General features: G+C 36.8%; 1 protein-coding gene and 1 long non-coding RNA gene across 4 annotated transcripts in view; both read left to right on the top strand.

The window, feature by feature from the left end:
- The window catches only part of Rsrc1 (arginine and serine rich coiled-coil 1), a 368,715-nt gene that overhangs the window by 262,130 nt on the left and 81,761 nt on the right, over nucleotides 1–24,824 (top strand). The window lies entirely within an intron of this gene.
- On the top strand, nucleotides 11,192–12,334 carry LOC144375855 (uncharacterized). The gene is made up of 2 exons (XR_013435709.1): nucleotides 11,192–12,148; nucleotides 12,263–12,334. It is a non-coding gene; the product is annotated as an uncharacterized LOC144375855 (long non-coding RNA).

The raw sequence follows: 24,824 nt of genomic DNA, 5'->3' as shown, positions 1-24,824 counted from the left end.
AGTCTGGCTGACCAGTATCCTTCCCTGTGACAAATATCTTGTTGTTGTTGTTGTTTTAAGTACTAGGGATTGGACTCGGGGATCTTTACAACTAAGGTACATTCACAGTCCTTTTTAAATTTTATTTAGAGACAGGGTTCTCACTAAGTAGCCCAGGCTGGCCTGGACTTGAAATCCCCTGCTTCAGTACCCTTGAGTAGCTGGAATTGCCGGTGTGGCTACCGTACCCAGCTGAGAAAATGTGGCTCTCACAGAGTTGGTTTCCCTCTCTTTTCACTCCATCACTTGTGTTTGACATGTGGAAAACTAGATAGCCCAGGCGACTAGACTTTAGCACTCTGATTTTCATAAATTAGTCTGTCCATGTTCATGCTGACCATGGTCTGCAGAGAGAGGTAGGCACAGTAACATCAGTAGTCTTAAAATCTTTACAGATTTTCTTTCAGTACTCATTATTTATGCAATTGTTAGAGCTGACAGGTGACTAGCTTTAAAAGTTGTATGATGTATGTCTTAAATTAAAAAACAATTTTTAGTAGAATATTTTCTATGTAATTACTCCAATAGCTCCAAAATAAGAAAATTAGCAAAAATTATTTCACTTCTGTAAATCATTGGGGGATTAAAAAGTAATATGATAGAGGTAGAATTATTTTATGCTCTTTATTGTTGATTGTTTCAGTGTAATCATTCATCATTTTGTGTATTAATGAATATTAATATAGATTATGTTGTAGCATCTTTGCTTTGAATTGGGCTCTGAGCCTCAAACAAAGCGTCTTTGCCCTTTTCTCAACCTGCTGCCTCCATCAGACATGCATGCTGTCAGGACCAACTAGAGCTCCTTCCATGTCTCTCTTCTCATCGGATGGATCCAGATTTGCCTCCAAGCTCTGTGTGTCACTGACGTTTTCTTCCAGACTCAAGCTAGAACCGGAAGATAAGATGAGTTGTGCTCCCCAGCAGATGCACTTACAGTATCCAGCTGTTTGTAGGTGATCTTTCTGGGCTGTAACAGAATAAAGCCTAAGGCATCATATTAACTGTGCTGTTTGTATGGGTGCTAATACACTTTGAATAAAACCCTCAATTACTAAGCATTTTTGAGTCCTGACAAGACAGTCCCATGACGTTAATGGTATCTTTATAACCTTTTTAACTTCTGGTTTCTCTGACAGAGCTCTACAATATCAGCAGTGGGTTTGCCCTTGGCAAGCAAAAACTCATTTTGAGAGGATAATAAGTATTTACTATTTAGATAGCTGGCAATAAAATTTCTCTGAATGAGATTTTCCTGAGAAACTATAAACTGATTAAATTACTTTCTTTTAATGGACTGGATGAGCATGTAATAATAGCTCATTGAAGCTCTGTGTCTAGGGTCTTGCTTCCTTTTTCAGGGTTTTGGTGAGTTAGGGGGTTGGTGGGAGTGATTATCATGGCTTGTTCTTGGCTTTTTCTTTGAACTGAATTTTGCATGGATCATTCCTGTAAGGACAGAAGGATATGGCAGTGATGTGTCTATTCACCACAGACTTTATTTCCACCAGTATTAAAATTTAGCAGTTTTATGCCTCATCAGTTCTGTGTTTAGGAAATACACCTCAAAGGAAACATAAATCTAGAAAACTACCCTGTTTTCTAGTTAACACCTTTCTTGACTTATTTAAAATAAATAAAAAATCAATAAACAATTTTTCTCATTGCTTAAAGTCTAAAGTGGAAATTATTTTTTACTAGCATTGACTATTAATACCTATTTCTATTTTATGAGCAATTTAACAAGAGACTTATTTAATGATTATTATATGGATCATATAAAATTTAGTGTAACAATCTGTGATATAAACTATAAGAAAGAAATTTCACATGAGTTTTGTAGAAAAGAAATACTTTAAATGTAATTCATTATTATAAAACTTGATTAAGGAGCATCTCAAAGTTCCATGTAATGTGAATTTTGTCAATAAAGGTCAACGAAGAAAAATAATTTATGTTTTGTGATTTAAAATGTGAAAACCCACATAAAATACATTTAGTAATTCATACTATAAACATTTTTCTTTAAAGAAAAATCCATTATGGTCCTTGTGGGTGACAGCTTGCAGAATATCTTTCAAGGCCATGAATTTTGCACAGAAGTGCATCAAATTCAGTATTTTTATTGGCAGTCAGAATTTCATATTTGTCACTGTAATAAAATTGTGATTGAAATGGGACCTTGAGTGTCCTGTCCTTATGTGAAGCACTTTGAATTTGAATATCACATGGATCCTAACTTAGAGCACATTCATTTTCTCTTAAGCCTTTGGCACTGACACCTCCATGGCTGGCATTGTTTTTCATTCCAGCAAATCTGTGCTCTTGGCAACCCTAAGTATCTTGGACAGGACACTAGTCACGATAGTAAAGAGTGAAGAGAGAAGCAGTAACATTTGTCTTCTCCTCAAATGATCTGCTCCAGGTCACTAGTACAGGCTCCCAGATACTTCACACAAGTTCAGCTCTTACTGGGTCAACTTGTGCTTTTTTTCCTCCCTTCTTAGGGCTTGAATAAATAAACTTCAGTGAAATATTGTGAAATAGGCTTATCTATTAGAACTTTCAGTGAAAATCTGTCAACTCAATTGGGAAAGTTTTTAAATAGAAACAGATTACTTTGAAGTGGAAACCCATCCTCTTTAACAGGCAGTTCCACTTGAATCTTATAACCCTGCAATTGCTTGTGAAGCAGACCTCCTGAACGAATGGCAGCCAGTATGTGATCAGTGTGCACTTACATGCCAGTTACCTCTTCAGTGGGACTTGACTGTAGGTTCGCTGCATTCTCCAGCTTCTCCAAGTTGTTCTCAGACCTAGTGATGAATACCCATCTTTAAAATACTAGTTTCTTCCCAGTTTTTTAGTGGCCACTTGGTACCAGTGTTGTGGTATTTGTTACAATGATTTTATGAAGTCATTTAAGGAAAATATCACCATGATTATTACTCTATTATAGATCATGAGCTTTAACAGATCAGGAAAAAGGTTTGTTTTCTGTGTAAAATACAACATCTTAGAGCTTATTTGGATAAAAATTAGAGCTATCAGCATATTTTTGTTTGTCTTTGCATATAGAAAAATTGATTGCTATGTGTACCTAAAAATTTTGTAAGTATATTGAATTTTTAGGTCTTTCTTCATGTTACTAAATTAAAAACTCGGTGAGGTGCTTATTTGTTTTTTGGAGTCTCCATTTTCTGGTATGAATTAATGCCATTATAATGTTTTGGCATTCAACAGAATTCACACAAATAGGAATTTTAATTCAATGTTTTGCTGCAATGATAAACTATATTTACATGCAGCTTTACATTAATGTTTAGGTCCTCCCCTATCCTGCAGTACTGCCATGGGCACCTGTGTTAATTCTGTTAGTTTTATGAACTGGAAGGCATTTAATATATGAAATTCTAAATAAATAAATAATGCAAGAGTTGGGGACTAACAGAATGTGATTTCATAGTACTGTTCCAGGGTGCACAATATATATATATATATATATATATATATATATATATATATATATATATATATATATATATATATATATTTTATTTTATTTTATTTTTTTGGCATGTGGTCTCTCTATTAAACACTTCTTACATTGAATTTTTCTTTCTTTTAAAGAGATTTTCAGTTTTAATAGGAGGGAACTGGCATCATGGGTAAGGCTTTTACATGGAAACAAAGTAGCAGATTGAAGTGGTTTCAGGGCTTTAATCCCTTGGTAAATCAGCCAGCAGGCTAGCCTTTTCATGGACTGCTGAACAACAGGTTGGTGCCATTTGGGCACTCACAGTGAGAGTCACCTGAGGGAATCAGAGTGAATGGAGTGGAGAAGGGCGGAGGGGGCCTGGCTGCTAGCTTTTGCTAGGGCAGACAGCAAAACCAAGGCCTGGAGCCAGTCCTTCAACCTGGTATTTTCTGTTTCCCCTTGTATCTCCTTAAATTTACATGTTTTCAAGATTATCACGTTTACTTTAAGGGTGACAGTATGTTTTATTATTACACAATAATGAAATTTTTATGAAAACATAAGTGTCAATAAGATTATAAATATTTCATGTTATAAACTTGTACTTTCTCCTCTTGAAAACAGATTTGAAGCTTTCAAACTTGTTTGTTTCCTAATCAAATAGAAGAAAACATTTTGTAATGGGTGCCTATGGAATTAATAGGATTTGATATATTTAAATAATCTTGCCTATTTGAAAATGATAAACATGTTTAAAATAATTTCAATTATTTTATTAAAATATTTTCACAATTTTGTGAACAGATTGCATGAAAAAATTCTTTGTCATAGTGCTTTATCTGTATTGTACAATGTATTTAAATAATACCATTGGTAAAGAATAGTGAGTCTTTTCAGCACAGTTATCAACACTTACTAAGAAAAAGTATTGAGACTTCAGTGAAGGAATGTAATTTCATGTAAATTAAAAAGAATTTAACCTCAGGAATAACAAGTTTTAAAATTGAAGATTTTGCATATTACTTAAAATTCCTAAGGTCATGGGTACCTCCCTATTAATAAATATTAGGATAATACAATATTAAGAGTATTGTTAAAGAACTAAAATTATAAAACAAGCTGGTACCCTATGCAGTGCTCTCTATGCTTTTAATTTTTCATTTAGAAGGGGGATTTTAAGGATCAATATGAAGATCTGTTGATAATACTATATTTAATTAGAGTAATCAAAAACCATGCTCAGAGCATGACACCTGCCAGGGAGAGCTTCAAAAAGAGAGTAAGCAGCATGCGTCAGAGGCGTCTCTGCTTGTCCACAAGCACTAATCTAGCCCAAGTCCCAACTGGGGCAGCTAGTCAGCTATTTTATTGACTTTGATCTGGTTTGGGGGGCAGTTTATTTTCCCATAATGCCATTGATCAATGATTTCCTTTCAGCAGTGATGTAATTAAAGGGCTTTAGTCGACTTCTGCTGTGTTGCCTTGAAATTTATTATTCTGGAGATTTAAAGAAGATCGATAGGGTGCAGTGGCCCTGTGTTTAGACCCGAGTAGGAGGACCCTACTGAGAGTATAAGGCATGCAGAAAACAAGGCTTCGGGACACAAACAAGATGTTTACATGGGACCTTGAGCCGACCTACTCACAGCAGATCCTGCATAACCAGTAGCATTATAGTACCTATTTTTATCACAGACTCAACACTACTTCATCCTCTTTGTTGTTGATTTTCACAGTTGGTTTTAAAGCAATTAAATATTCCTTTTGTCGAAGCAAAAATTAAAATTAGACATATTGGCCAGAAATGCAGATTCCAGATGCCTGGAAATGGGACTAGAGCATTGTTAATTTTAAAGACTCAGTACATTAGAGTGCTTTATTTTGTGATTGATTTGAACATATACAGGTTTTTAAAAAATATGTTTAGAAATATATGCAATGATCAATTTTCCAAAAGTATCACAGTATCAATAGATCATATTTGGGTAATAAACCCATAGGTCCCACTGCTAGATAGAAATTAAGAATTGCCTCACAATTTTTGTAGATTTGTAAAATCAATTTAGAAATTCTTTATAGTATATAAATTATTTTTTAATTAGTGTGTTTTAATAAAGTCAAAATACGCTGAATACAAAGGAGCTTATTTAAATCTCCCATTGTCTGTGTTGCTTTGTTAATAAAAGTTCTGAAAATAAAACCTCACCTCGAAACATTTGCAAATCTTGCATACTTCTGTTAGAGGATCTCAGTGCACATGTGCATGTTTTAGATCTTAAGAGATCCTGAAATGATTGTCTAGTCTTCCTTGCCTGGTAGGTTTTATGGGGCTCAGTTTTGATAGGACAAGCCTGAATGCTTATGGGACAAGAGGCAGCTGTCTGGAATTCTGATCTCTGCCTTGCATTGCTTGTGTAGCTTTTACAAGTGAGGTGATCTCTCCAAATCTCAGCATCCCCATGCTGGAACTGACCTTAAATGCTTTCCATCAGCTGGTTATAGTAGTCTTAAAACTTATTTTCTCAACCTTAGGATGGGTCATCTGTCACTTTTAGAGGGTTTGGTCACCAAAGGCATGTAGAAAGCAGCAGTTGCACTTAGAAATCAAAGAAGAAGCAAGCATAATTAACCATTTTGTTCTGCATGGTCAGCGCTGCATGTTGAGCCTCCTGATAAAGGCAACAGGCCAGCTAGCCATGAACAGCTAATGCAGACCTTGTGTGGTAATTTGACAACTCAATAAACATCAGTTTACAAACACTGCTAAGATAGTAGGTCATAGTTAGAGAGTAAGCAGAGGCAAATAGCATTGCAGAAAAACAATGAGCAAATAGAGGATTTATTTACATTTTAATTATCTCCAGTAATCATTTAGAATGAAGTAAGACTTTGTAACTTCTTTTAGGGACACTGATGACTGAGCCAAAAAAATTCTACATTTGAATTTAGTGTGTGCAAAGTGAAAGGAGTTAGAGAGATATAGAGTATTGGCCCTCTTGAGCACACAGGCCAGAGGAAAACATATAAAGAAAGTCGTGTAAAATACTAAAATATAAGGCCAAAGAAATGAGCGCACAAATAAAGGTACAGTGACACTAGCTAGGACAGATGAAGGTGAGGGATAATAATGTATCTTTGTGTTTGATTTATCTACTTATTTTCTTGGATCTTCTGCTTGGGGATTCTTTATGGCACTATTGTTTCCTAACCTCACGTTCCTGATCAGTGGTTTAGCATCAGCCTTCCTGCTAGCTCCTTAAGGGCAGAAAGTTTTCTTGCTTGTTCGGTAGCTTTTCCCCCATCCTGAAAGAACAGTGGACACATGGTAGGTGCTCATTAGAGCTCACAGGCTCTTGAGCAGTTGTCCACATCTACCGAGAAGATGTGCTCAGCGCTGTGCTTCAGGAGGGCAACTTTGGGGGACAGAAGGTTACTGGTGAGTTTTCCTGTGAATGAGATGATGAAAGCAGGTGTTAGAACCACCACAATAATAAAAATAAAAGAGGGCAAGTGGAAAATATTCTTTATGATTTTGCTGATATGGAGGGTATAAAAATGATCCAATGTAGGTGAAGTGAAACAGCTAGATAAATGAGATCATTAAACAAGGTGGAGGAAGCATGATCAACAGGATTGAGGGAAGATAAATCCTACTTTGGACATTGTTGCATGAAGACATGAATTTTACATAATCCGTGTTTAAACAAAGTTGTCAGTATTTTCAATATGTGAACATAGTGTTAATGAAGACCTCCTTTCAAACTTGCAGTGTGTTTTGAAGCTAAATTCATTGACCAGATAATTGTTCTCTGTGTCACAGACAACTACAGTGTTAGCTGATTATTACAGGTTCCTACTTGGTTTCATTTTGTACCTAACTCCTAAGTGCTCTTGTTAAAATTGTCCTGTGTTTGCTTTTCCCCTCCTTTTTGTAGTTTTTGTCTTCAGTAATGTTGTTTGTTCCCAGGGCATTAGGTATCATCTGTGTGCACTAGTTCCTGAATCTACCCACTCTCTGCTCAGTGACTGCCAGCTACCTCTACCAAGTGTCATGAGGGCCAGTCTGCCCCGGACTTTCACTTCCCACCCATCTTCCAGTACATTTTTTTAGTTATTCACCACAGCATCTTGGTGAGCTCCTCTCTTGCCTCATCCATTCCATCATTACACTCCGTGGATTCTGCCTTTTCCCATGCATTTTCATCTTTCCTTTGACCCTTTGTCATTGCCTTTACCCTGGGCAGGTCATCACCATTTCCTAAAATAACTACCTGTTCATAGTCTTTCTCCTTGTAGTCCACAGAGCATCTAGAACAGTCTTCTTAAACTAACTTGAATCCTAAAAACTACCTGCACAGAACCCTTGCATGTCTTCCATCTCCCCCAGGATGAATTCAGAATACCCAATAATATAGCACAATTCTTGCCTGACTTGCCCATGTCTGTGCCTCCAGCCCAGTCTGGAGTCACTCTATACTAAAGTTTGACCACCCTGGCCTGCTTTGAGTTCCTTGATTTGCATATATTTTTCCAACTGCCTGAAGTACTTGCCACCTCTCACAGACTTAATCTAGGCATGTCATTTAAGGCTTCAGATTAAATTGTATATCAGTGAAGTCTACTTGACACCTAATACTAGATTGTAATAGCTTCTCTGATAGCAGTGTGCACTTCTTCCTATTGATTAGAAGTTTTTAAATTTGATTTTCACGATCAGCTTGATCTTTTGGTATTTTACTGGATCTGACTGTACGTGTTTTGTGTAGCATGTATGCATGGTTTCTAACATTGGAATATGCTCTGAATCTGTTTTTTTTTTTTTAATCATTCCACTCTGGTAATTTCAACTATTAATCAAGCATTTACACTTCCCCTTGGAGCTTTTCTTTGACCTTATGGATTATGATCTATGATGCACATGAGGTAGGTAAATGAAGGTTACCACACTGCCATGAGCACAAGCCTGGGTGGTGGCCTCTTCCTCTTGCCTGCCACTTGGCTGTGTTGGACAGATTACCTCCTTGTTCTTATGCTGTCACTGAGTGTGGTACTGCTAGGCTTCTAGGCACTATAGTTAAGTTTACCTGTTTTGAACTGAAATCATAGTGTTAACTCTTTGGAGGCTTGTTTTTTCAGTGTTTTTAAGGCTTATTTATTGTCATAGAGCTGTGGTATGTCAATTCTCTGTAGTAAAATATTTCACTGAAGGAACTACTGTGATTTTTAACCTTTCTGCTGTCAATAGATTTCTGGTTTGTCTTTGGTTTGAAGCTAATAGAACAAAGCAGTTCAGAATATTCTTGTGAGTCTGTCCAGGCACACTGTGCTGATCTTCTCCATACCTGAGTGGAGTCACTGCTCATAGTGTGTATCATTTCAAACTTACTAGGCAATGTCAAGCATTTCCAAAGGAATTGTACCAGTTGATTCTTCTGCCACTAGTGTGAGTACCCATTGCTATACCTTCTTCTTACTAATACTTGGTATTGCCAGATGTTTTACATTTTAACTGAAAATGCTGGGATATGGGTCAGTGGTGGAGCATTTACTTGGCGTGCACAAGACCATGGGTTTGATCCCAAGTACTGCAATCAATCAGTAATGCGGGGGGGGGGGCTTAAATCATTTTACTTTTAATTTGATTACCAAATTAAAATTGCCATCTCTTGATTACCAAACAAGTTTATAGCAGCTTTTCATGCATACAGACATTTGGATTTCTTATTTCTACTTATGCCTACTTAAGTGTTTAACCCATTTACCTATGATCTGTTTTATCATGATCTGTTTTAGACAAAACTTATTTATCTGTTTTATCCAACTTATTTAATAAAACTCTTGGTATATTCTGGATATAGTTTGTTTGATTATAGTCAATAAATACTTATGACTGACCAAACATGGCTCTAGTGTATTTAAGATATGGAACAACATCAGTATTTATTCTGCTTTCCATTGCAAGCCATTGTTTGAAATCTTTGTTATCTGACATTTTTATCCCAAAGATAATTCACGATGATAGCTCAAATTTTAAAAGGTCTCTTTCATGTTCATAAGAAAAAAGACTTAACTTCCAGGTTGACTTAAAATATTACAAATGGGTTTGATATTTCTTTATTTTTCTATTTTCACTGCAAAAAAAGTATCTAGCACATAAAAGATACTTCAAGTGTTTAGTGACCACCAAAAAAAAAAAAAAGAAGAGAAAAACAAAGAAGGGCTTGAGAATCCTACTATGTGTGATTTGAGTGTTTTTTATTCCTGATAATTCTTCATCCTGTTTGGTATACCTGTGGAGCACTCCACTAGAACTACAGAGTATAAGTGACTCGAATGATCATATGAGAGCAAGGTACTTGATTCCTTTCCTTGGCTAAATTTCACTCCTTCTTTAATACTCACTTGAAGTGTTACCCTCTTTTCCAGCTCTCCTCCATCAGCCTGAACTAGAGCTGTATTCCACTTCTGTAATTCTATTGCATATCTGAATTATAAAACTTAATATTGCACTGTTGTAAAAATGGATTTCCTTGTCTTCCTGCTCTCAGGCTTCCTTCATAACTTCTGTAAGTCATCCCTTTATCATCCCACTTGGAGTTACCTGTACTAAGTGTTGTTTGCCCTCTATCTCTGTACCCTCTGAGGACAGCGAGTGGATCTTCTGCAAGCACATTCCATGTGGGTTCAGTTGGGGTCCTTCATTATCTCATGGTTAGATAAGAGCATCTTCCATGCTCCCTGTGTAAGTTCCTGGGCACATAGTGAACATTTCTCAGTATTTTTACTTGAAAGTGGTGTACAAAGAAAAGCAAAAAATATCTTCCAGCTCTCTTTTTTGTTTCATTCTATTATTTAGCACTTTTTATTTTTATTTATTTATTTTTATTACTGGGGATCCAGTGAAGGGCCTTGTTTATGTCATACAAGCCCAACCACTGAGCTACATCCCCAGCCTCCAGCTCATTCTTTTTCTTTCTTTCTCTTTCTTTTAATGAAGTGATTCTGCTTGAAAGATTCTGTGTTTTTGGAAACTATTAGTTTTATAGAATAAAATAGGAATACTTTCTGAATCATGTATACATCTTGAGCATTCCTCATCCCAAATGCTTATGAACCAAATGTTTCAGATTTTGGAGCCCCCCCCCCCATTTTGGAATATTTGTGTTGACTTTACTAACTTACACATTCTGAATGTTCTTTTTGAGGACATTTTAGATTAGGGATGCCCAACCTGTCCTGGGTCCTCCTGCCTTGTATAGAACATGTCTGGTTTGGGACTCTAGTGGCAGACCACCTTGGTTAGTTTTGGCTCTGTCATTGGTTAATCAATCTGTGCTTCAGTTTCTTCACCAGTAAAAATAAGATGTTAAATATAGAATGTTAAATAAATTAATACATGGGAAAGATTTGGAAAAATTGCTAGTACATTGCAATTTTACTCACTAAATATTGGCATTTATTTTTTCAATTATCCTTGTTAATTAATAGTGCAATGTGAAGTGATTGAACCAGAATTCATTATAGAAAAAGAATAAAAACCATTGGGTATTTGTTCTTTCTGGCAGGTATTATAATTTTGCATCTTTGCTTCTTGGAGAAGATGAAAAGCCTGGCAAGGCTAACATTTTATGTTGTATTATAATAAATTATTATTATTTTAATTGGTAATGGAAGTCTTCATTAGTAGCAATATTTGACTTCAAAATACACAATTTGAATAGATTTGTATTTACTAACAACTATTCCTACATTGTTTTACTTTATGAGTTGTTTTTTAATCAGCCTTTTATTTTAAAGTTTCATGAAATTTGTGATGTAATGTCTAGACTTGTCCTTTATGCTGAAGATCAGTGGATACATACCATGCATACTCAAAATCTGTTTTATTAATACACTCAAACTTAAATGCTGTATTTATTTATTTATTTATAGACCGGGAATCATTCTGAAGCCCAAGCTTGCCTTCAACTGGTGATTTTCCTGCCTTAGTTCAGGAGCTGGGATTACAGGCATGTGCCATCATGCCCAATTCCAGTAGTTTCATAACTTGAATTAACATCCTGTTGACATTCATGTGGATTGATTTCCTCCATTAATTTTCTAGTTTTGTTTCTTGTTTTTCTTTTACTATTTTTATATTTATTCAACTTTTTTAAGCATTTTAATTTATACCCATTTATAACACAGCCCCCAAATTGTTAGACACTTCTCCCATTGAGGAGTGGGTCTGTGCACCTCCTTTTGAATCTAACTTGGTGACTACTTGACTGTTAGTGTGCAGCAAAGTAATGCTCTACCAGTTCTGAGACTTAGGCCCTAAGAAAGCAGCAACTTTCCTATTGCCTCTTGGGATGTTTTCTCCTGGAAATCAGCCTCCATGCTGTAAGGAAGCCAGACAGCTCCATGGAGCCTGCATGTAAGTACTGGGCTGTTGACTTTACCTAAATTTCAGACAGTAACCCTCATCAGAATGAGCTGGCACATGAATGAGCAGACCTGAAGAGGAGTCTGGCCCCCAGCCATCAAGTCCATCCCAAGGAAACTCATAGTCCCGGTGGATGCCCTGAGGTTTCCTCAGTTGATGCTACTCAGAGAACAGCTTTCCTGGCTAAATACTGCCAAGTGCAATTTGTAAGCAAATAGTGATTGTGATTATTTTTTTAAATATGTATTTTTTTAGTTGTAGGTAAACATAATACTTTTATTTTATTTTATGTTTTATGTGGTGCTGTGGATCAAACCCAGTGCCTCACACGTGCCAGGAGAGCTCTCTACCACTGCACCATGTCCCCAGCCCTAATTGTGATTCTTTTAAACGTGAGTTTGGATTCATATATTCTACTGTAAAGATAACTGATAAGGGTGAACAATTTTTTTTTCAAAGTAATGTTTTTAAGGGAATAAATATTTTTGGAAATCTCAGAATTTGACCTTCAAAACTGTTTGGTATTTTTTTATAAAGGAGTAATACTTCAAAATGTCTGTGATATTTTAAAAGACAATTGATAATATTTATGAGTAAACCAGAATACAATTCCATCACTTTTTGTCTGTTTCTTGCTGCTCTCCTGAAGACAGAAACTGAAAGTCATATTGTCATCATTGTTATATTCCTGCTGTGTGGAAAGAGGTGGTAAATGTGCTCATCAGCTCACTCTCTCCCATCTGCATCTGTGACATGCCATAGCCAAGCAGTGTCCTTTTCCATGCTGAGAGCTATTGAAGTGGTTGCCTGAGATGAGAACTGCAGTATACTCAGATGCTTCCATGCATTGTCACCATCAGGTGCAGTCTTCTTGGCCAAAGCCACCTTGATGCCCTGTCACTCTGCTTTTCTAGAGATAACCTGCTCTAGATTCATGTTGGAGGGGGTCTTTGGTCCACACACAGAAACTGCTTTCCTTTTCTCTTCCTCTAACTCTCCTGTAGTTTTTATGTAGTTATATGGAAAAGAGAAGTCCTCAGATTTCCCTAGGGGACAACATGGTGAATGATGAAACCATGATGGTTTCCTACCCAGCAGTTTTCCTTATGGACAGATAGATGAGCAATAAGTGCATGCGTGATGAGGTCATTTGCACAGTTTGGTGGTACGTCTCAGAGAATACTTGGAAAGGAGACATGGATTTATTAAGGGCCTTCTGTGTTTTCATTGCTGGGATCCTTGTATCCTTTAGCATGTTTGATTACCAGATCAACCTTCAAGGAAAAAAAGGTACTCAATTTTTTCCATTTATACAGATTTATCAATCATTTTCTCCTGTTTATTCTTTTTCTTCTATAAATTATTTGAAGGGATGCTATAGCAAAGTAATAAAATGTGTAAATTTTTAAAAATCTAAAAAACATACATAAATCATCAAAAGCAGGGAAAAAAAACAGATAAATATTCACATTTCAAAAGAGCCTGTCGAGTCATTGTGTCTTTTTCTGGGTTTTCTGACAACCAAAGTAGAAGAGAAGAGCAGATTGTCAAGATGACTACAGATTTCCCTGAAGAGCTTTGCCTAGAGGGGACTTCTGATATAGAGCTGCATGTGTGTGATATTCTTATAAAACAAAGCATTATAAAATCTCAAGTATCTTTTATCGTTATTACTCTCTTCTTAGCATCATCACCAAGACCATCATCATCACCACAACCATGTGTGATACAGCATATAATATCCTCAACACCATAATTATAAGAAATACAATAGCATCTTTCAGAGATCTCTTCTTTTTTTCATTGATAAAAGTCAAGAATATGGCTGTAAAAAGCAATATAGTAAAATTCCCTTCATTCAGAAAAAAATGTCCAAAATAGATAGCACTATAGTGAATCTGCTTGAACCTAACTAAAACCCACCGTATCTAAAGAAATAGAATGCTCATTTTTTTTTTCCCCAGTAGTCCTTCTGACAGGACCTTTCTCCCAGCCATCGTCTTGGTAGCTGAATAAAAGTTGTTTTGGTCTTCTCTACCTTGTAATGGCCTGGAGTAAAGTTATGGTGTGGCTGATTCAGGGTGGGGCTTTAAGTGTAATGAGCAGGGGGTGCATTGACCCTCCCTTCAGGAAGTCAAGAGCAGTGAGCCACTATCCTACAGAATTGGCCCTGAACCTCCGTAGGATGGTAGGCCCAGAGGAGACCTTCAAGTGTCTTGGAACTCTTCTCCAGCACCATTGTTCGCTCATCCACAAGAATTGGTCTCAAGGGTTATAGTCTTGGGCAGAGCAGAAAGATCAGATCAATTCATGTATCATCTTACTGATAATTGAGAAATTCTTGGTTGTATTGTCACCCAAAGTCAAATTTGAGAAAATCAGTTTCCCAGAGAAGTGACCAAGATTGAAACTAATCACGAAGAGAGAAGGGAAAACATATGGAAATGGTAGGAGACCTTCAGTGATACACAAAATAATAAGAGGTTATGAGGGGCAAGGGGGTGGGGGGAAAAAAAAGGGGAGAGAATTGAACAACAGCAGAGGAGGTAGAGAGGGATGTTGGGAGGGGAGGGGAGGGGAGGGGGGATAGTAGGGGATAGGAAAGGTAGCAGAATACAACAGTCACTAATATGCCATTATGTAAAAATGTGAGTATGTAACAGAAGTGAGTCTGTATTATGTATTTGGGGAGTTCAAAACCCAATTGAGTCGAATGTATGAAAGATGATATGTCTTGAGCTCTGTAATGTTTTGAACAACCAATTAAAAAAAAAAAAGAAAAAAAAAAACTAATCACGTGAAGTAAAGTTCATTTAATTAAAACTTTGAGATTAAGTAAAGCACAAAGCAATATTTTTCTGCCACCAAAACTGTTCAGAGCATCTGTTTAGTTTTCAATCCTGTGCTCACCAACCAGTGTGTTAATTAATTACATGCAAGTGATCTCACTTAGATAGTTTCAGAATATGATTCATTCTACCTTCCAAAGAGACATCTAAGTTTTTTTTTATCAAGTGACTTCACTTGAGGAGATGTTACTAGGTCCCAAGAAAAAAAGATTTTTAGAAAATTTGATATTCAAAACTCTTTTTTTTTTTTTTAGTGTTAAAGAACTGACAGAAAAATGAACATTCTACATAGCAAGTAGAATTTGTGCATTGGGATTTTTTAAATGGCAATATATATATATATATATGGCTTACCTTGAAAATATCCAACACAAAATTTTAAAATTTTACAACTACCTGTTTGGTGGGACTCTGGCATTTAGGTACCAAGTAGAATTAGCTTTGTCACACTAGTGAGCATTACAAATACATTTGAATTGTATCATTTATATTTCTGTCAAATGTTAGCCATTGTTAGATTGTAATTATAATCAGTATAAAAGAGGAATGACAATATTTCACATGTGGACTTTTGCAAGGATTTCTCATGAGCACACTTGAATGCATGGATCAGCCTGAATAAGACTTACATCTGTGATCCTGGGCATCTTCACTTTTCCTGTCGGTTGGGAACTGATGCTCTCGCTCTTGGGTGTGGCCACAGGATCAAAAATTAATGCACAGTAGACAATGGACTTTGTGGAAATAATTCAAATATATATATTTTTTTACGTTCATGGGTGACAGCAGTTTGTTTATAACTGAAAACTCAAGGTCTGTTTTGTTTGTGGTTTAGAGTCTAAAAGAAGTGAAGAGGAGAATGCCCTGAGTTGTCCCAAGGATCTAAGTCGAGTAACCCAAGCAGGTCCCTTAACTTAATGACAATACGGTCCAACATGTTTTCCAAGCCTATAGTCATATGATGAGTGATTTTAATTTCATAAAAGATTTGAAGTTATGAAACTTGCTGTTTAGATTTGTGCATGCTTCATATTGGCATGCGCAGTAATGATGCCCCCACTTTTGTACTGCTGTATCTATGTCCTGATGCAACACTTACAATATAGACCTTTTTGGACTAAAACTCATGTAGAGTACATGTGTAGTAAACACTTTAAATCTAGCCAGAGACAGACTAATGAAACACACTCAGAGTTTAGCCTTTTTATTAGCAGTTAAGTTTTGCTATAACTTTGCTTACATTAACTACCCTTTGAAGTTGGTCAGGATTATTCACTAACTTTCACTCTCCCTCCTTCCCTTCCTCCTTCTCTCTCCCCTTACCCCTCCCACTGTCACCCACTCCCCTGCCTTGTCCCTCTCTCCATCCTCTTAGGCAAGGAACCTGGAAGACTCTACTTGTGTTGCATTTGAGCATATGTACTCACACATATGCCATACTTGGCCACATATTGATTGCACCTACGTCCTAGGCCTTGTGCTAGGCACGAGGTGACCAAAATAAACTGCCCTCCCGTTAGAGGGCCAGGTTCTGGCATACCCTTTAAGGAAACAGATTTATTTGAAAGTACTAAAAACTCATGAAAAGATTCAAAGCGACTTGCTCTGAGACACAGTAAATTAGCCAAACAGAAAAGAATCCAAGTCACAGTTCTACAACTCTGTGGTAGCCTAAGGAGCTGTGATCCTCTCTCACTAGCAGTGTGGAAAGATTACTGTTCCGAGAGGATCAAGGTCCTAGACTGGCTCTGCCACTGATAATCTGTGTCACTTTGAACAAATTACTTAACCTGTCTGGGTCTCAATTTTTCTCATCCATAAAAAAGAACTAGTTGAACTTTTTAAGATTTTTTTCAAGTCTTGAGAGTTTATAACTCTATAAATGTACAATATCAATACAGTTTTTAACTTTCTTAAAAATACTTTGTTTAAAATACTTTTTGAACACCTACTATATGCAAACAACTTGTTAGCTACTGGGAGATGGTCAAAGAACCTGCCTTTTTGGCACTTGGTTCTGGTGGCAAAAGCAAAGAGGAGATGCACTCTGTACTGCTAAGAGTTTAATAGCTCATATACAGTACTGTTGAACTGTGCTGTACTGTAAACTGGCAGGAAAAACTCAAGTTATAAGAGCCTGTGACAGACTGGGCACCAAATTCATCCACTCTTTTCTTGTATTTAACAATATAAATCTGTTTGCCTGTACTTAAGGATGATTTTGGCATTGTTAGTGTTAAAGTTAGGAAAGCCCTGCGCCAACTAGTTGGGACAAGCTGGCTGCACTAGGGCACTGGCATGTTGAGGCAAAATGGCTGAGCACGCCTGGAGAAGCCAGCAAGATGGTGAGGAGTGAATGGTTGGGCCTCAGAGCAGTTTAACACTAGCATTTCCTCTTCTCTTGGGTAGAAAGCCACCATCAACTGCACTTGATTAGACTCTGTATTTTGAAGGTCCACTTGCCTGAGAATGAGAATGGATTTGGAGGTGATGGTGAAGTCCTGGTTGTGGTGATAAGTTTCTAACAAATCTAATTTTAGGAAGGCTATTGAAGCAGTTTTATTAACATGAAAGATGATGATGGACTAGGGTAGTGGCAGGAAAAGTGGAAAGAAGTGCATAGGTTAAAATATTTAATGCATTAGAGGTAGAAGGGATAAAATTCAGAATTAATGATTGTGGGGAAGTGAGGTGATGATAAAAAGTGGAATAATTGGCACCCAGAGAATTAGAGATAGTAGAATATTCTTAAAGAATCTCTAAAATAAATATGTTAAAATGATTGAAGAGAGTTAAGTGGATATGGAAACTGTAATCTGTAAGTAGAGTAGGATAAAAAATGCATAGGGAGATTATTAGTTCCAGATTTGAAAAACCCCTTGCTTGCCAAAAAACTTCATGAACCACAAATGGCCACATTAATAGGTATTTTTTGTGGTGGGGGCAAAAATTTGTTTACAGACATTTCTATTTGCTAAATAGGAAAGTTCAAAATGTTAATTAGTTTTTTAAAAAAAAAAAAAGAAAAAGAAGTTTATTTGTAGTTCAGCTATTATTAAATGTTTTTCACTGCCCATCCATTCCTACCCCCAGAATAGAAGTTTTTCTTCTGATGTGTGTGTATTTCAGAAATTGCATTTATTTAATGTATACGACCCAAGTGGAAGTTTCCATTTTTCAATAAAGAATTTAAAGGCTCCATTCAAAGCAAGTTATACTGAAGAGCAAACTGCCAACAGCAGTTAAGACAAGTTAGAGAAGAAAGAAGATTTACCACAGCAGGAATCTATGTGGGGACTGTAGCAGTTGTAATGGTGTCCTCTGTGGGCAATCTAAGGACAGCCATGCCTATGTAAGGACTCAGAAAGTCAGGGAAAGGTGGATTTAAAAAATAACAGTTTCAAAAGAATGTGTGTTCATGTGAAAATTTCAGAAAGCTTAAAGTAAAACAAGAAATTTTAAAACTTTTAGAAGAAAATGTAGGAAAAAAAGAGATTTCTTTAAAAAGACTACATATTTTAAAATATCAATTTAAAAATACAGTAAAATTAGATGATGGCACAGTGAATGAAGTCAAAAGATGTACCACCTTCTGGAAAAGATAGTGCAGTGTTTATAAATGGCATAGGAATAATATCTGGAATAGATAAAGTGGACTTTAAAACCTTAGAAATCAAGATAAGAAAAAACAACCTTATAGGAAAACAGGGTAAGGATGGGTGCAGTTATGGGGAGAGTACCTCTAGCAGGTAAATTTCAGAACTACTGAACTGCTCAGGGAACTCCTTGCTTATACACGCATGTACACATTGTTTCACATTAACTGGATTGTCAAAAGTTAAGAAGCCCAACGCCACCAGATGGTAGCAAGAATATGGGAGACAGGTGCAATGAAGTGGAAACAGCTCTGAATTTAATGGTATGATGATACTCTCAGTATCTTCAGTATGCTTGAAATATTTCATTACTTAATCCTGTTATTAAAAAAAAAAAAAAGGTTGGTCTGATGAGTTTAGTGATGCAGACAAGCAGTTCTGGCTGAAGGATAAGTTTAAAACCCATGCTGGAAAGCACCGAAGAATGGCTAGTATCAGAGAAGACAGCTCTTGGAAACCCCCCCAGGACAGTCACATTTCCAGAGTGGAGTATCAGGAGAGCCAGTGACTTCTACTTATCTTTGGATTCCCGCAGTATCTGATCTGTCAAAAGAGGCCAGTCAGCTCCATGCCTCCCCACCTCTAGGGATGTAGATACAATAAGTTCTACTGGTGTAGAACTCAGTGTTGTGAAGAGTCCCATTTTCTTTAAGTTATTGCATACTTCAATGCAATTATTCAACCCCCCGCCCCCGCCGTAGTGTTTGTAGATATAGTTTTGTTTGTGTGTGTACAGGGACACAACAAAAATGGTACTAAAGTTTATTTAGAAGGATAATTCTGTAAGTACAGCCCCATACTCCCCAGATAAAAAGCTGTAAAGGCATAGGTCTGAGGTAGACTTGGCTTGGCTAGATCATAACGTGTCAGCAGTGCCAAGATCATCAGTCAGATCTGTGGCACTGACAGCTCAGAGAGAAATCAAATTATACATGGAAATTTAGCATGTGCATAATTGTGTCTGTTTCTTTATTCATGTGTTTATATCATATAAATTCATTCTTTATTGTGCTTTTCTGCATCTACTTTTCTATCACAATCCTTTTTTCCAATTTCTTACATAATTTTAATTGCCAGAATCCTATGGGCTACATAATATTTTTTCCAGAAAGTATGCCACTAGTTACTTGCCTCTTGTCAAATATTTATATTACTTTTTTCTATTAAATAATATTCAATGAATATCTTCATGCATACATTTTTCATTTTAAGCTTATTTTTTTAATTTATACTATTTGAAATTATTGTATCAAAGAGTAAACTATTTTTGGTTCCTGAATGTATTGTTCCATTTCTCTCTGTGAAGCCTCTCTCTATGATGCCCTTTGCATCAGCTCTCGTTTGAAACATTATGGCTCAAGCCTCCCCAGCCGCATGAACATGACTTGTTCTGCTTTCCTCCAGGACAGATCAAGCTTCCATTCTGTATTGCAAATAGAGCAGCCCAACAAACCTCACGCCCTTCCTTGTCTCAGCCATCTGGAGCCTGCTGGTTTCCTCAAAACCACTGCATTGACAGATTTTTAGTGGTAGTGCATACCTATTTGATCAATATGAAGGAAAAAAAAACTGAGTAGAAAATAAATTTATTTTATCATCTTTATTAATTAAAGGGTCCTGGTTTACTTGTGAACAGAGTGGTGGTGAGAAGCAGAGCTTCTGCTGGGCAGAACAGCCTGATTCTGTGTCTGGCCCTGTCCTTTAATAGCTCTCTGACTATGGAGCAATGGTTGAAGCTCTTTGTGCTTGGCTTTCTCTACTGTAAAGTGAGCATGAAAACCACATGGTATTGTTGTGAGCATTGAGTCAGCTGGTATGTGTAAAACATTCAGAGTGTGCATGGCACATGCTAGGGCTCGGGAAATGTCAGTTACTGTAGTAGACTGTGAGTTGGCACCTAACATTTCTTCCACCTTCCTAGGCTGCCTGCCTGGGTAGCAGAGGCTGGAAAGCAAAACCTACATGTGCTACAGTTTTTTGCCTTTGAGAATCTGGATGTGCATCAGGCCCTCCTGGTTAGGGGTACTGATATGCATCAGTCTCGTGTGTGATTTGAAAGTGGAGATGGTATGGAAGCCCCTCCCTGCCGCTCCCTTGGTTGCTGCTGGCAAGCACAGCCATGGAGGCCAGGGCTCTTTCTCTAGTGGTGTCTAATGTCTAGCTGCCAGATGTGAGATTTGAGAGGGGTGCACTGGCAGCCACTTGATGTATAGCCATGGTGGGTATCCTCCAGCCTTCCAGCTCAAGTGGCAGCCTCCTGAGTCCTCCCAGTTCTGGTCCTGCCAGTGGTGGAGGGAGCTGACCCAGCAAGCTACTTGTGCATTGTTGGTTTGGGCCCTTCTCACCTAGTTCCTTGTGATAAGTCCATTTTGCTTGAAATGTCTAGAAAAGTTTGTTTCATGCAACTGTGACAATAGCAGCAATAGTGATCATGACAGCAAGAATTGTAGCAGTAGGAAAGATGGTAGCAGAGCTGTTATTGAAACTCCTGCATTCGATGTCTTTCTTTCTGTGTTGATGTGTCAGAATACTCCCACCTGCACCCAGACCTGATAGGCGGCAGGGCACTCCAGGAAACTACATCAACAAGCAGATTTGCCAGTTTCTCCTTAGGATTGACCTCTCTCTGATTTTCTGTCACACTACTAAAATACATTACTGATTTGATTGGTACTAACCTTAGAGAAAAAGAAAAGAGGGAAGCTTGTGTTTAGACTGGAATTAAGTCTAGTCCCAAACGGAGGCATCTAAGAAAAAAAGAATTTCTACTTAAGTTTAGTACATTCTGCCTGAGCTTCTATTTCCCAGTTGCCAGTCACTGGAGAAGTGTTGATATGAATAAGATACATTCCATGTGCTCAACAATCTCACAGTGGGAAAAAAGACGACATATAAATAAATTCTGTTCTGTACATGGTGCATGATCCAGCTTGGTTCTTATTCATTCTTGTAACCTTGCTTACTGCAGCGCCTCATCTAGTACGCGCTAAATGGATGTAGAATATCATGTCCAGTATAGACTGAAGCATGTTAACTATACTTGGGAAGGTTAGGAAAACCCTTCGTTGATATTGTGGTGATGACAAAACAGGGTTCCATTGCCAAAGAAGTCTGGGAATCACCACCTTGAATCTCCCTTGTAAAGAGATAGCACACATCGGCAAATTGTAGATTTCTGATGAGTTCTGCAATAAGGAAATAGTTTAATTTTGTCTAACTCAGTATATTCCAAAAAAAATATTTGACCACAGAACCCTTTTAGCACCTCATTGTGTGTGGCAGCTTGGTACATGCCGATTCAGTTATTTCCTGAGGGTAATTTCTAATAACTGCTCTATTGTGCTGGAACACTGGGACTTTGATAATAGCATTTAAGATCTTAGTGCCATCAGTTTGGTATTCTGAATAAATGTTTAAACAACTTACAGATATATCCCCATGAAAAAAAAAGTGTAGCAAGATGCCTCTATTCTCCATATTAGCAGCTAGTATAATTTCTATATTCCACATAATAAAAGGTAGGGTTCTCAAGTGTATTAAATGATCCATATTTTCTCTTCTTTTTTGGTACCAGGGATTGAACCCAGGGGTGCTTAACCACTGAGTCTCATCCCTAGTCCTTTTATTTTGAGACAGAATTTCATTAAGTTGCTGAGGCTAGCTTTGAACTTAGAGTCCTCCTGCCTCAGCTTCCTAAGCCACTGGGATTCCTGACATGCACCCCTCCACCCAGCCAGATTTTCTTTTAATTGAAAACAATGATAGCTTTTCAAATGAAGATGGGTTGTTCAGAAAGTTTTCTTTGTAGTTATGCTGCCTATTTTCTTAATTATGCCCAAGTATTTCCATCAGCTTTTCCACAATATCTCTTATAACTAAGACATTTGTGGTACAAAAAAATATGATATCCATGAAAATTTCAAATGGAAGTTTTCCTATATAAATTGGCCCTATATTAAATACTTTGGAGTTGTTTCGACTTTGCAGTATGTTGCTAAAAAGATATTCACATTATATAAATATTTAAATATTGTGAATTTTAAATACATCTTTGGGGAAAATCCTGGTCATCCTTAATGTAGGTAAAATAGGCTTTTTAAAAAATTCTTAGCACAGAGAATTGTGGCCATATTAATTTTCCTTATATATTTGTGTATTGTTAATTTCAGTAAATTGTTTTACTTCTGAAATGTATCTTAGACGACTAAAAATAGCATCACAAAACATGTTTGTTATATTCTTAATTGTTTTGACCACAGAATTAATTTTAAAGTCAAAAGGGGCATTTCTTTTTCATCATTTCCAGTTCAGAATATTCAGCATGTCACAGATGTTCATGAATAATGTCCATTTAAAACTGTTGGCAAAGAGTGCTGGTGAGTTGCTAGATGAATTAAATGTTGGGGGGATCTGACAAGCAGCACGCTGCTTTGTGATCATTCCAAAGTTCTAATAATCTCCCTCACCTTCTCTGCCTGCCACTAATGAAAGAGAATAGGTGATTGCACCTCCGGCTATGTTCTGCGCCTAATGACTCCTCCAAAGGCAGATTTATGAAGAAAAAATTAACTTTGAATGAGGATTGAATTGGCCCTGACAGTCTGATAGACTGTGACACAGATTCTGTGGCAAAACAGACGTAGCCCTAATTGATTATCAATATTTTAAGCAAAGTGATGAAAACAAGCATTAAGTGATGAGAAAGGCAGTCTTAATACAGCACGCAGGACCAGGACAGGAGTCTGGGGAGTGTCGCCCCGCTCCCACTGAGCTTCACCTGCCAGTTTCCACCTTTGCTCCCAGCAGCCCTGTCCCTTCTTGCTGCACGTCCTCCCCCTCCAAGAGCTGTGACCACAATGCTGATCTTTCCAGCAGCTCCAGCAAAGCTGTCTGCAGTCTCTTCCTCTGGAGAAGTTTGTTAATATTTAACTCATTTTGAATTGAGATTAGCTTTCATAGTTTTGAAGAACTGAGGCTTTTTGTGAAGATTTTAAATTAACATGGGTTTTTCATATAGTGTTTCCAAATTTGTTTTTACTATCCATAAAATAAACTAGCCCAGAATATTGCATATCTCAGTTTCATAATACCAGGCATCATTTTTACCTCCTATGTAGCACTGACTTCAGATTTAATCTCCTAAATAACATAAAAATATTTTTCTAGAAATTATATGTGCACATATGCACACTGAGTCTATGTAATACTAGTTACTTACAAAATATATTTTCACATTAACAACAGAAAAAGTTTTACATAAATAATTGCATGTCCATATGGTGCTTAACAAGTTAATTTAATAACTTTGGAAATTATTGTGTACTTTTATTCTTAACAGGTTAGAGTTAGTCTTCTATATTAGAAGCATCAATTGCAGTTTAATTCATTAAAATTGATGACCCAAAACATACAATATAATATAAATAATGATGTGTTTGTGTACTGTTAAATAGGTTTTAGACAAATTAGCTTATTTGACATAGGAACCCTACATATTTTTCCTTGTGTTAAAATATTTCCTTAATATTTAGCCATCATTGTTCATATTGTTTATGGAATAAATTTCAGCCAGAATGTGCATTTATAGAAAACTTTGCAAGTCTCCGTGTTACCCTGGAGAAGTGAGTCATTTTGGTGTTTTCCAGAGATCTCTGGAGTAAGTTATGGCAGGTGAAAATGAGGTCAGCAAGGGTGCTGCAGAGGGCAGGTCTGGTTGGTTGCGAAGAAGGTCCAACTGATGAGGCTGCTGGAGCCTCAGACCCCACCTGGCTGCCCTGAGGGCTGCCAAGATCATGATTTTAGCACACCTATAACTCATTCATAGTCTAATGTTGGGGTGCTCCATCTGCATTGTGGTTACAACATTATTTATAGAACAGATTGAACAATAAGAGTTTGAGATTCAGATCTATATAAAATCTATTTCAGTAGCTTAAAAACAATTTTAAAATCTTCTTATCTCTATCCAGACATAGTTTTTGCTAGATGGATTAATTATCTTAATTGTATTTCTACTTAATATTGGTTCTAATATCTGTTACGTTTATTTAAATTATGATCTTTGGCTTGACCCCATTAAAATAGAATATACATTTAAATGTTATTCTCTAAAAACATTAAAATAATATCTTGGAAGAATATATTGTCACTCCTTCATGGGAGTCTGGAGTGATTTTTCTGAAACTCCTTAAAATGAATCCAATTAGACTCTCAGTTAACTGTTCAGCATATTGCAGCTTAGATTACAAATCAGGTCATTGCTAGCTAGAACTAGAATCCATTTCTTATTTCTAGACCATTTCCCTTTCAACTCTGTCCTTTGGTACTTAAAAACCTTAATGTGAAATCTTCAAAAATGTTTTGTTTTGGTTTTTTAA

Source organism: Ictidomys tridecemlineatus, chromosome 3 (genome assembly GCF_052094955.1).
Source record: "Ictidomys tridecemlineatus isolate mIctTri1 chromosome 3, mIctTri1.hap1, whole genome shotgun sequence".
NCBI classification, from domain to species: Eukaryota; Metazoa; Chordata; class Mammalia; order Rodentia; family Sciuridae; genus Ictidomys; species Ictidomys tridecemlineatus.
The sequence above is the reverse complement of the archived record's forward strand: the minus strand, read 5'-3'. Positions and strand labels throughout refer to the sequence as shown.